The sequence below is a fragment of the Mya arenaria genome, chromosome 11, assembly GCF_026914265.1.
Source record: "Mya arenaria isolate MELC-2E11 chromosome 11, ASM2691426v1".
NCBI lineage: Eukaryota > Metazoa > Mollusca > Bivalvia > Myida > Myidae > Mya > Mya arenaria.
The window spans coordinates 52130907-52145198 of record NC_069132.1 but is presented as its reverse complement, the minus strand read 5'-3'; the positions used below and the strand labels follow the sequence as shown (position 1 = coordinate 52145198).

Below are 14292 nucleotides of genomic sequence, written 5' to 3'. Positions count from 1 at the left end.
TAAAAGGGAAAAAAATACCTGAACTGAAAACCTATGAAAGTTGGTCAGTTACGGATCAGGTCATAGTCATGTTATATTGACCTTAAAACATGTTCATAGAAGTTTTACACTTCCTTGGTGGTTTATTTTTCAATGGCAAAGAGTCCGTCAAAGTTGACCCACACATAATATACTAGTATATAAGGAATTAAACCAATTTGCGGTAAGGCGACGATTTAGTGTCAAGGCCAACAAGACCTACCGCCCTACCAGATTTCAAAATATTATCATGTGACCCCTCCGTTTTGGAGCAGGGTCGGAGACCATCCGCAAATGTTTGCGCCTTCACACATACCGTACTTCATGGCATACTTCGAGTGATAGTCCTAAGTCTGTATTTGTTAAAGTTATATTAACGTGGTTAGTTTTGGTAGTTTTTGTAGCAATAGCATTTCAGTTAAAAGGCACGTCTGCCTTATTCGCGTTAATGTGTTCGTCCGTCAAAAAATAGGTCCGCATTAAGGCTAAGAGGGCGCTTTTTAGTATTTTCAGTCATTTCCGATGTTTTCTTTTTAAAGATATATTTATGCGATTCGTTTTATAAAGAATTTAAGTAGAATTTGAGCTTTACAGTAAGTGCGTCTTATTTTTCCCTGTACGTTGCCCGTAAAATTATTCCATAATATATATATGCGTTTTTCATAAATAGCTGACACTTCCAAAGCTTAGTTATTGCTCGTCTACAACTATTAGGTGAATCGGCGCATAGTCCTTGGGCAAAACTATTTGAATGCCTTTTTAATTATTGCGAAGGTTGACGACGACACACGACATGTACAATATACATATTTCTGGTTACTTTTCTGAGCGAAGCAACCGGACTTACACCTCGTGTAAATAGAAGAAGACAAAGTTTAAAGTCTATTAAGTGTTTATTTTTCAAAGAATTTTAAAAGTGATCACAAAAAGAACTTGAATATTATGACATTGACAATACTGTGACATTGATACAGGTCAATATGTCGAACATTCATAATTCAGTAAAAGATAAAATCATAATACATCCAACATTTATAAAAACAACTTCCTGAGTAATCCAACATTTTCTGAAATGTTTCAAATCATTGAAGTACAATTTTAATAATTGAGAATGAACTAGTTTTAATCATTACTACAGTGCCTCACACAAGTCCTTTTAAATTCACATGTGGTTTGACACTTTGAAACTTTAGACTGCAAATATTATACCATTCTTAACATTGCATTAGAAAAAAAAAACTGGTTCTATGTTATAACCCACTTTGTCTTAAGGCGAATAAAAAGCGACACAGTTTTTTCCACAATTCAAACACATTTTGTACTTTCTTTTAAAATGGTAACAAAACAATAGAACACTGTAAAAGGACTAGTGTTGGTGATGTATAAAAATGATATTCTTTCAAACAAACAAAAATACAATTATTTGAATGACATACTTGTGCAGTATTTATTTAAATTAAGATTCCCTCAGCTTAATATAAATAGTGTCTATCACCTGTTTTAGATAAATGCCTTTCCAGAAATTCTAACCAAACAACACTATCAATATTATAACAGCCAATTTTATACAAAATAAACAGGCTAAAGATATGGCATATAATCGCAACTTTTGCTTGTACATGTACATGTAGTATGACACATGCATTAGGTGAGCTAATAATGATCATACTCATTATCATAGATATAATTGACATTATGTAGAAAAGATTCTTTCAAAGATAAATATTGTGAAAAATAAATCAAGATGCAATCTTAGCCTTCAATGATTTGACTATTTACAACCCAAATATATATACACTCTTAATTAGAAATGTTAAAAATGTGTAAAAAACAACTATTTTGATGTTAACATTGACTTATCACTATCAACATCAAGTGTTCTACTTCACATATTTCATATTAGTTTCTAGTTCTTTGACAATTGTTATCACATAGGTTCACTATACAAAAAAATGTCCAGAGGATGGTGAATTAGAGCAGTTTGTAGACACTGGTTTGGTTGATCTTTCTCCCTTTCATCGTGTAGCTCACCTGCAGAAGATTGAGCAAAAACACTGTTATAGAAACATCATATATTATCACATTACTTAGACCTGGTAAAACAACTTGGAACTTTTTCAGGTAAACTGGCATCTTTTTCTATTATTCCAATCATGCAAGAAATACTGTAAATAGAAGCAAAAATGACATTGACTTATCTTGCGCGCTGACTTTTTCATACACTGAACACAGATATAGAATTACTCACAAATTTCAGAATTAATAATGTAAAAGCCTTGGTGACCTGAATGTAATAGAGCACGTGTGGGCCCATGAAAGATGTCAGGAAAAAATCCAACATTTCTAAAGTAACCACTCTCACGATTTAAAAAAAAATACTCCTGAAGATTGCATTCTAAGTCATAAAATACATGAGTTTTTACCAGGTAAGAATACAAGTAAAGATGCTGGGTCTTTCCTTCATTGTGTCCTTGCAATATGAAAGCCAAAGCAGTGACCACAGTCTGCACGAAAGCATTAAAACAAAGTACTTGTTCCCGGGTATGAGACCCCAACCTTGGTGATTAATTTGCTGCAGTACTCAAAAGTCATGAGCAGCAGCATCATAGTCAGTCCTTCTGATTACCTGTTTTCCATCTCCTCGCTAACTGAGAGGATGAATGCTCCTTATAAGAACATTTCAATGCCCTGTTTCTACTTGAAAATATTGTATACCAATTATACTACTACCACTACCACTAAAACTTGTACAAATTTCAACTTTTCTCCGGGGTGTCCAGTTTCCCCCACAACCAAAGATCATACTCTCCTGCAACATTGTGCCAACGAAAATGACTTTGTATAATTTAAAGTAACTTTTTCATAAGTGTTTTAAAATAAATGATGTTTAATCTAAAAACTAACTTTTAATGTTTCAATTTTATGACAATCATTAGTAAAATTTGCGACTGGAGATATTTGAACCATGGCACTGGCTGTCACCCCCCCCCCCCTTACCAGCAATTAAAGGTTCATTTCAACTAGCGATTTACTTACATATCCTAATCTTTTTTTTGCACAACTATCTTTTGATCATCATTACCCATTCCCTTGCCTTTTTCTGGGAGATATAATACGACCATCTCTTTCTCAAACCTGCAATGAATGCATGTAACACAATTTGTTGCCTGGATATCTAAAACTATACATACATTTTCCAATAAATTACAATCGAGAACATTCAACAGATGATGCTGTATTTGCTGATACTGTCACGAATCCCTCTGCTGATTCTTTTGGAGCAGGTTCATGCCCAGGTTCAGGAAGATTAGTAATTTCTACTGAATTATTTCAACAGACTCAGGGAAAAGAACATCCTTATTAAAGTGGAACAAATCATCAGTATTTGCCACTAGGATAAAGTGAGAGATTTGTTTCTAACAGAGGTTGTGAAACAAGTCTTCTTTTACCGTTATGAATCAAACCAAGTTTTAACTAGTAAGTTTAAGATTTTGTTCCCTAACATCATCTGTCATTCTGTCATGCAATCAACAAATACTAATTACTCACGTTATCGTGAGTAAAACAATTATTCACTAATTAATCAAAATTGTTCCAGACACCAAATCAAAACAACAAGACAAAACTAGGAATAAGGTTTGTTATTGGTAGCAAATTTCACATTGTAAAATAAATAGACTCAGTCCGTGTCGTTCGTTCGTCTTTGCCATTTAGGTAGTATCTATAACGTATAGGCACGTGAGAACGGAAGGATATGCGAACGTCTACTGTATGACGCTGGATCGCCGCACTGACCTCGCTAGTCCTCACTCTGAATCGGATCCGATTGTTAGAGTACTGAAAAGATACTAACTTTAAATTGAATAAAATTGGCCTAGAATAGCCTTGATTAATTTTTTGTCAATTTATAGCTGTAGACGTTTTAACATCTTCGTGTACCTGCAACAACACCAAAGATATAAATAAACTGCTTCCAGTGAAAATTGCTATAAGCAACGGGAGGGTGGGAACATACACCTGTTGAATGCTACCAATTAACCTCGAGTGATGCATACGCCCCGCACAAGCCTTACATACTGAACCTAAATCTCGTGGACACGAGGACAATATTCCCGCTAACAAGAAAAGATTTCTAGCGAAAACAACTATAAATAGAAACAATTTAGAACCGCGAATAATTTCATTTACTCACGATATTGTTAGTAAAACAATTATTGACTAAACAAAATATATATTTATTTATATATATTAACATGTAATTATCCATTTCAGACTAGGTATATGTTAGCATTATTTCTATCAATATTAAGATTTGACAGGAATTTATAACGTACCCTCGTTACCTTCATAAAGGGGCATTCATGGACGTCCAACAATCAAGTACAGACTTTTTCTTCATCTACCGCCGCATACCACCACTTCGGGAGCACGACTGTGGCATTCCACCACCAACTGTTTCATTCCAACACTTGCAGAGCACGACTGTGGCATTCCACCACATGCAGAGCACAATTGTGGCATTGCACGACTTGCAGGGCACAAAGTGTGGCATTCCACCACTTGCATAGCACAAAATGTGATATTCCACCACTTTCAGAGCAAAAAATGTGGCATTCCACCATTTGCAGAGCACAAAATGTGGCGTTCCACCACAAACAGAGTACAACTATGGCATCCCGCCACATACAGAGCACAACTATGGCATTCCACCACTTAAAGAGCAAATAATGTGGCTTTTCACCACTTAAAGAATACGACTGTGTCATTCTACCACTATTCATAACACAGTCACAGCATATTACCACTTGCAACACACAACTATGACATACTATACCACTTTAGTATATTACAACCAACGACACAATCGTAACGTTTGAGGGTCACGCGAAGCTGATGTTCTCTGGACCATTGAAGTCTAAAACAGAAGAAGAGCAAGTGTCGTATGTCCTGTTGTGGAAAGGCGACAGAGGAAGAGATAATCACTGTACGTGGAAAGACATTTCGGAAGATGATGCAAAAAAGCTCAGTACATTTTATGAATGATTCAGAGCATATGTACAACCAAAACTCAATCCTATTTATGCACGTTATAAGTTCTTTAATCAAACGCAAGAAAATGATACAATTAATGCATCCATCACTCGCTTGAGGATGTGCGCAAGGGATTGCAATTTTACAAATACAGACGGGATGATTAGAGACAGAATAGTGTTTGGAACCAATTTAGCAAAGTTGCGTGAAAAACTTATCAACATCGGTTCTGATTTAATACTGGACAGAGCAATACAAACTGCCCAAAACCTCGAGTATTCGCAGGAACAGCTACGCTCTATGAATAAGGACGTGGACGTCTATCGATCCAAACCGTTTGGACACAAGCCGAATACACAGCGCCGTCAGCAACAACGCCGACCAGTGACTCATCTTCCAGACTGGGACAAGGACCACCGAGACAAAGACGCTCGTGCATGAACTGTGCAACTTCACATACATTCGGAGCGTGCCCGGCAAAAGGAAAACAGTGTCATAATTGTAACAAATAAAATCATTTTGCGAAGTGTTGCCGGCATGGGAAAAACAATGTAAGTAGTGTTGACGATAAATATGTGGTAATAATCTGTGGTATTCAAGAGTACAACATTGACACGGTAAGCACAATTTGTTCTACCGATCATGCACTAGTATGTCTGTCCATTGGCCCAAAACAATGTCCTGTAAATTTCAAAATTGATACAGGAAGCGCAGCAAATATTCTTCCCCGCAAAGATTTTCAAGCGCTAGGTTTAAATTCCCCGTTAGAGCCCCCTCTGAACGATTGACCTCTTATACAGGTTATCGTATTCCAGTCCTAGGAAAAGTTCAATTGTATTGTAAATACAAAGAAAGGTCAATCAACACATGGTTTCATGTAGCAGATACCCCTGCTGTGCCTCTCTTAAGCCTGAAATCTTCCATAGATCTAGGTTTAATCAAATTGACATGTACCATTGATAAGCACTCCTATGAAAGTACTGGTCATGTGTTAAACAAACAACAGGTGTTATCTGATTATAAAGAGACATTTTCACGGGAATTGGTGTAATTCCAGGGTCTTGCAAGCTTCATTTGAAGCAAGATGCTACGTTAAGCACCCCGTTCGGTAGATACCGATTCACCCGTCTTCCTTATGGTCTCTGCGGTAGTCAAGATGTATTTTGTCAAAAAGTAGACGAAATATTTGGAGACATGACAGGTGTCAAGGCAATTGTTGACGAAATACTGATATATGGTCGGACAAAAGCAGAGCACGACAGAAATCTGAAAGCAGTACTAGACCGTGCCCGCGACAAAGGCATAGGATTCAACGTTGACAAATGCCGCGTAGGACTGTCAGAGATACCTTATTTTGGTCATATGGTTACATCATCAGGGCTGAAAGCAGACACAGAAGATAGAGGCAATTGGGAAAATTGAAACTCCCCGAAATCGCGCAGAGCTAGGGACATTTCTTGGTATGGTGACATATCTACAGAAATTTGCCCCAAACCTCTCTAAAATTATAAGCCCAATGAGAGATTTACTTAAAAAGGACATAAAGTTCGTTTGGGACCAACCTCAAATTGACGCATCCACAAGCGTCAAGCAGGTTATCACAAAAAGCCCAGTTCTAGCTTATTTTGATCCAAAGAAGCAAATCTATCTTGAATGCGACGCTTCTATGAATGGAGTGGGTGCAGACATTATGCAAGATGGTCGACCCATAGCTTATGCATCTAAGACATTGACGCAAACGGAACGCAATTATGCAAACATTGAGCGTGAAATTTAAGCCATTGTGTTTGCATGTCAGCGTTTTCACCAATACATATATGGTAGACATGTAATAATGTATCTCTGACCATAAGCCCTTGTCTGCAATTATGAAAAAGCCTTTGCATGCAGCACCACCGCGTTTGCAGAGAATGATGCTAAGTTTGCAAACGTATGACCTTGACGTAAGACATGTGAGCGGAAAAAACGTTCCCATTAGTGATCTCTTGTCACGGAAACCTATGTCAGATAGTTCCGAAATTGAAGGTCTTGACCTATATGTTCATACCGTGCTTTTCAGCATTACATATACTGACCGCAGTATTGAAAATGTGAGAAAGGAAACAAAGACCGACGTACAAAAGCAGGCATTGAAACGGACCATAGTTCAAGGATGGCCAGATTCTAGATCTGATTGCCCAGAACTGGTGCATGAATTTTTCAATCACAAGGACGAATTATCAGTTGCTGATGACCTAATTTTCAGAGGTCAAACCTTTTCATTCCCAAGTCACTCAGACAGCACATGATTGAGCAAGTACATTTAGGCCATATGGGCACTGACAAAAAGCCTACAGAGAGCCAAGGACGTGATGTTTTGGCCAGGCATGAGCAAACAAATAAATGACTTCGTTCTGAACTGTAAAATGTGTTTGTCACGCAGAAACTCAATTCAGGAAAAGAGCCCATAACAACCCACGAAAAGCACCATGGCAAGAAGTGGCCACTGATTTGTTCCATTTTGATGGAAATGAGTACTTACTTGTCGTTGATTATTATAGCAGATATTTTGAAATAGACAAGCTGCCTGACACAAAATCATCGACTATTGTCAGAAAACTCAAATCACGTTTCAGTACACACGGAATACCAATACATATTTTCAGTGACAATGGACCTCAGTACACATCAAGACATTCAAGACATTTGTCGATTCATGGCACATTGAACATGTCAAATCAAGTCCGACATCCAAGTTTAAACGGACTTGCAGAACGTACGGTACAGACTGTAAAACGACTGCTAGTAAAGGCCAAAAACAGTGGTCATGACCCATATCTAGCATTGCTAGAATACAGGAATACACCCATGTCAGATTGTAAGCAAGCACCTGTGGAATTGCTTATGAGCAGAAGAACAAGATCTGTTTTACCTACAACAATATCTCAAATGCTACCTTAAACGGTTAACTCTAAATTGGTAAGGTCAGCCATCCAAACATCCAAAAGAAAGCAAAAAAAATATTTTACGACAAAAACGCATAGTAAGCGTAGCGTAGTTCGTTATAAATAGTTAGATACTTGTGTTTCTTATTTATTAAAACACATTAGTGAACATTGAACACGCACACACTACAACAAGGAAAACAAAACAGAAACCACATCACTCATTGAAATATTCGGAACATACCTCAAATAGACCAGTTCATTGATTTAATGCGCATGCGCGGGTCCATTTTCCTTTGAAATGCATTCTGGGTTGAAATCTGATAAGTGGGGGCTACTCCATTCTCGTTAATATTGACTATCGGAAACTTATTAAATTGGCGTATACCTGTTTAGAAAAAAAACGTATTAACTTAATGCCAGAAAGGGGCTTATGCTGTTCCAGAGGTCAAAGGTTTTGGGTTAAAGTTTTTAAATTGCTAGTAAAGAATCTTTTTTTTAGATAATTTGGCATAATTAGTTATGCAATGAAAAAGCTTTTTTTCATTTATTTATTCAAAGATTTTCAGTAAAGGAACTATTTTAACTTAACCTCGCATTTTATAAGTAATACATACTGTCATATTCATACTTTAATGTGATAGTTATATATAACTTTCGCAAGTATAACTTTATGTTACTAAATTATGTAAAGTGACTGTGATACAACTACGGCAATATTTATTTTAATGCATAAAGACTAACTTTCAATATATTTGTGCAATTTCGATTACAGCTATATTATTACTTAAATATGCAATGCCTCCCTATGCCATGCCACCAAAACAAAGGACCACAATGGAAATAAGAGTTTTCTCTTTTTTGTGTCATCCTTGGTTCGGTGTGCCTGTCATGGCTATTGATAATATCATGTATGTATAATGTTATTTACTGTACATGTTGTTTATTTTAAATGTCCATGTATGTGCATTCCTTACTGAAATAAATCTACCTATATATCTATAATGTAAACGGATCGTGGTTAAAAAACGTTCGCATGGTTTACGTCACGCTTTGGGATTTACCACATCAAACCACTCGTAACAGTGTGTATTTTTAACTCGCCTATCGCTAGTATCGGTTAAAAAGATTCCCCTATGTGATTTCCTTATTTGGGGAGTAGTAAACAACGCCAAAAAAATGACACAGATCAATTTGTTCTGAAAGTGAAGACTTTGTTTTTTTCATTATGGGTGGAAGAGACTTTTATTGTGTAGTAGGATGCAGCAATAAGAAGGTCTGTCGCAAAGATGCCCTACCACAGAATTCCAAAAAAGCCTGAAGGTCTTCGAAAATCGTGGATTAAAGCTACTGGTCGCCAGTGTCATGGGAAAAACAAATTCATAGTGACTCTTTATACAAGAGTATGCGGAGCACATTTTGTAAATGGTGTTAAAAGCGATAATCTACACAGTGTCGACTATATACATACTCAGAAACTGCCTGTCACTATTACAACACCTGGTCAGCCAACCCAACCTAGGTAACAAATTTCACCCAGTATTGTTCTTTATAAAAGATATATTTATATACCATTTTTTAGTGTTTGTGTGCTAAACCTCTTATTCCTGCCCCATCTGCTTATTACCTATAATAGACAGTACATGCCTTTAATTGGTACGGGGCTTGAATCCAAAGTAATTCGGGCAGAACATAAAACATTGATTTCTAAGATAATGACATACTAAACAAATAGTTTTACTACATGTAACAACTTTCTTTTATAATTTAAGGTTGACTGCAACAAGCACGAAGGCTCGAGTATACCTTGAAGCTGTGGAGACTAGTCTTAAAGCAAAGCATATTCGATACAACGTACGAAGGAAGCTTGTGATCAACGAGGTTGACATAAACGATGTTCAGCATGAAGTGCAGATCAAGACGGAAAACCTGTCGCAGTCTGAACCAAAAATTCCTGATATTTCCTCCGCAAATATCATTCAGGTACAGTTAAGCGTCACAACCAAAAAAGTATCAGAGAGTTTGAGGCAGAACTTCTAGATATTGAATTTGGAGTCTGTCTGACTGCAGTCAAAAACGTTTGGTGTCTAACAATGAGGTTGACAGCCATTAATCATTTAAGTTATGATTTTTTTCCTGAAAAAACTGCAATATTCTCAAATTATTCATATACCATATATTGCAAGGCACATATGATACGTAGCAAATGGCTTAAAAGTAATAAACATTGGTGTTCTGCTTGCGGCAGTCATAAGTAAATACGATACATATTACCCACAAATCTGTGAATGTTTATGTGAATTTGCTGACTTTGAATGTTCTTTCCCATCATTTCTGTATTTACAGTTTCCAATTCATCAGGAGGACCACATGTATGCTAAAGCTGTATTTCCAAATATGTCTAAAGATCCTCCGATGCAGTCAGTATCCATACAAACAAACAAAGACGAACTCAGTTGTTGTTTGTTTACTGCCATTCCAGTTCAAGACAAGTCCACACAAATGCCAGAATGCAGACCAAGTCATAAGTGTGTTCAAATTGACTCTTTTGAAACTGAAGTTGGACATAATTTGACAGAGATCAAAATAAAAAAAATCAACAAAAAATGATAAACACACTGAAAGAAAAAGTATCAACTTTACAAAATGAGTGTAATGAAGTTAAAAAAAGTTGTTCAGTGCAAAAATTATCCTTGCGTCATCCAAGAAAGTTCAGTTTTACACTGGTTTACCAAATAATGAAACTTTCCATGCCTTGTTCGAGTACCTCAAACCAAAAGCGCAAAGATTAGTGTACTGGAAAGGGAAACAAACAAAGACCGGGAAAAGAAAGGGGGAACAAAAAATGTCTTTATTAGATCAGTTCTTTGGGACATTAGTAAGGTTAAGACTTGGACTTGCAATCAAGGACATAGCAGAGAGGTTTAATGTTTCAGTTGGTTACATGTCTTCAGTGTTCAATACCTGGGCAAGGTTCTTTCGTCTGGAACTTGAGGCACTTTTTCCCTACCCAAGTGCGGAGCAAGTCAAACAAAATTTGCCCGAGTCCTTCAGTAAATTCCCGAATACAAGACTTATTATAGACTGCACCGAGATATATGTGCAAAAGCCGAATGTACTTAAAGCTCAAAGACAGACCTGGTTGAACTATAAACATCGAAATACCCGTGAAATTCTTATTGGTATTACACCAGGTGGTACAGTGGCATATGTCTCCCCTCTTTATGGTGGAAGTGCATCTGACAAACTCATTGTCAAGCACTGTGGCTTACTTCACCATATTCAGTAAGGTGACTGCATTATGGCAGACAGTGGATTTGAAATCAGTTCTGAGCTTAGTAAACAAGGAGCAGACCTGAATATTCCACCGTTTAAAAATGGAAATCATCAACTGACACTTCAACAAGTTGAGAAAACCAGACGGATAGCCGAGGTCAGAATACATGTGGAGCGTGCCATTCAACGCATCAAGACTTTCAATATATTGAATGGAACAATCCCAGCAAGTCTCCATATGGTAGCTGAAGATATCTTAAAAAACTTGCAGTTACCTGACTAATTTTCAAACCCCCATTCTCAAGATTTGAATCATGATGATTGCTTCCAATGTTTTGATGTGCTGATTTTTAAGAAAGTATTGATATGGTGATTGTTACCGGTGTATTGTCATGTACACTTAACCAATGTATTACCATGTTGACTTTAAACAAATGTATTGACATGTTGAGTTTAACCAAATGTATTGACATGTTGAGTTTAACCAAATGTATTGACATGTTGAGTTTCACCAAATCTATTGACATGTTGAGTTTAACCAAATGAATTGACATGTTGAGTTTAACCAAATGTATCGACATGTTGAGTTTGACCAAATGTATTGTCATGTTGGGTTTCACCAAATGTATTGACATGTTGAGTTTAACCAAATGTATTGACATGTTGAGTTTAACCAAATGTATTGACATGTTGAATTTGAACAAATGTATCGACATGTTGAGTTTGACCAAATGTATTGTCATGTTGGGTTTCACCAAATGTATTGACATGTTGAGTTTAACCAAATGTATTGACATGTTGAGTTTAACCAAATGTATTGACATGTTGAGTTTAACCAAATGTATTGACAAACATGTCAAACAAAATGTATTGACATGTTGATTGTTAAAAAAATATTGACTTGATATTTCTTTTTCATTGTTAACTGTATACTGAACTATGCAAATAAATGTTTGTGAAAAGGTTACTCTATTACTTCATTTCAACTTTATTGCAACATGATACTATATTGACACCAATCTCATTCCGCCTACAAAGAGGCCAGAGTTTGTTTGTATGAGGCTATCAATGTAATCCCTTTTTTAAATATTCATTGACAAACTTTAATATCTCTATTAGCCAAATGAATGGTTAAGTGACGACCAGTGTCATGTAATTACTAAACAGAAGATATACAAAGACAAAAGTACAGGTTCACAAATTTTAATAGTTCCATAGAAAAGCTCTGTGTTTATTTCAGGAGAACAACTAAGAACTGAAAACAATTCTTGTCAATTTTTCTTAGTTTTAAAATAAATCTTACAAGTATTGGCAATGAGTGCAAAAGGCTGCTCCTGAATGAATCACATTCAAACATTTAATTGGTGTCATTATGACATGGAAGCACTTTGAAACAGCAAAATGAGTTTATGTACACTATACAATGCAAAACAAAATAACATTTATACTGAATAAATAACTTAATTAGCAACATTCACTGAGGTGTCAATATGATATGAATGCACTAGTGTTGACGACTAATAATGCAAGTTATTCAGCTATAGAGAAACATGCTTCCTGCATTGAACTTTACTTAACAAACATATACACGTGAGGCTCTAAGCCATGTTTCACTCTGGGGAAGACAACTTCTGGAACAATAATATTTTCATAACAAGAAACAAGCTTTCTTTTACAATCTTCCCAGAATATGGAGTCAAATGTTACTTCATGAATAAGAATATCCTCCTTTTTGCAGATGACAAAGTCACATTTGGGGATTCCAAGAATACCCATCTGGCCCTGGATCATGACTAGGGTTCAGCACAATGTCATCGTTTTCATTGTGCTTGAGACACTTCAGTTTCTTTGCAGCCTCGGCCAATGTCATTCCCCAAGTTGATGAAGGGCTCTTTATTTCTACTATTTTGTTTTCTGTAATATTTACCCTGTCCACAGAGGCCCCCCAGATAAGGGTACTCCCTGTCCACCACGAGACCCTTGTTAACAACCTTGGCACCAGTTTCCTTAGAATACCGCTTTGCAGCCAAGTCCTCTTGCTGCAAACCAAATGCCATGGCACTAGTCTGTTTGGTCTGCTTATACAACAAGGCATCTACAGTGGCTTTTGGGCTGGTTTTTTTCTTTACGTCTAAATATTCTATGGAAGTTTGAAGCAGTCAATCGATAACGCCTGGCATCCTTCCACTTCTTACTGTCAGACTGACCTATTGTTTGTCTCTCAAGCTTATGTCTCTCTTCATCACTAACACAAAGCTTATGTTTGAAGATAAAACATGCATTGTTAATTTCATCCAATGATGGAGGACAGCATTTTATCAATGGAATGTCTTCACTATTGTCAATGGACACTTCTGACTTCTGAGTGACTGTATTTGTTGCATCTGCATACCGAAGGAAGTTGCATGTGCCATTATGTCTCTTCAAGATTTTAGTTAGTGTCTTATTACTGTCCACATGAACAACTCTGTCATCTGTGTTTTTTGGGTCGTATCCAGAGCAGTCAAACATCTCTCGTGCCTTAAGAACTTTGTCATGTTCCTTTCTGAAAAAAATATGTTGTTTAAGCATAATTGTTTATTTTCATTTTCAATCATACTAAAGGCTGTAGATAAATTTATGAAGTGGAATTACATTTGAGCCAATGGAATTATTAAAATAATATAATTGTTTAATTAATAAGTTTGCAATATGTATCAAAAAAGCACTAATGCTGTCTTGCATTAGAGCTGGCTGCTATAGTAATGCAGTTAAGTGTTGGTCAGATGAGCGAGGGATGTCCTGTTTTCGGCCATAGATTTTATTATTCAAGTAACGGTAACAGCCTCAGGACATGTCTCCCTAATAAACATGCATTTACACCTACTTTACAATTCTGATGTTGTGATACTGGTCGGCTCAACATTTTGCCTGGAAGAAGCGTTCCATTTGCAGATCTGATCCATGCATGACACCTGGTTTAGGCCCTTTGCAACGAAATCCTCGACTGCAAATAGCACCGCGGCAATATGGCTGCATGCTTCACCCAGTCATTCGGAGCTCC

The 14292-nt window shown here is 36.6% G+C and overlaps 2 pseudogenes; one reads left to right on the top strand and one right to left on the bottom strand.

The window, feature by feature from the left end:
* Positions 1–9262: 9262 nt before the first annotated feature.
* On the top strand, positions 9263–11755 carry LOC128208612 (uncharacterized; annotated as a pseudogene).
* Positions 11756–12557: 802 nt separating this feature from the next.
* LOC128208611 (uncharacterized) lies at positions 12558–14278 on the bottom strand (annotated as a pseudogene).
* Between the last annotated feature and the right edge of the window lie 14 nt (positions 14279–14292).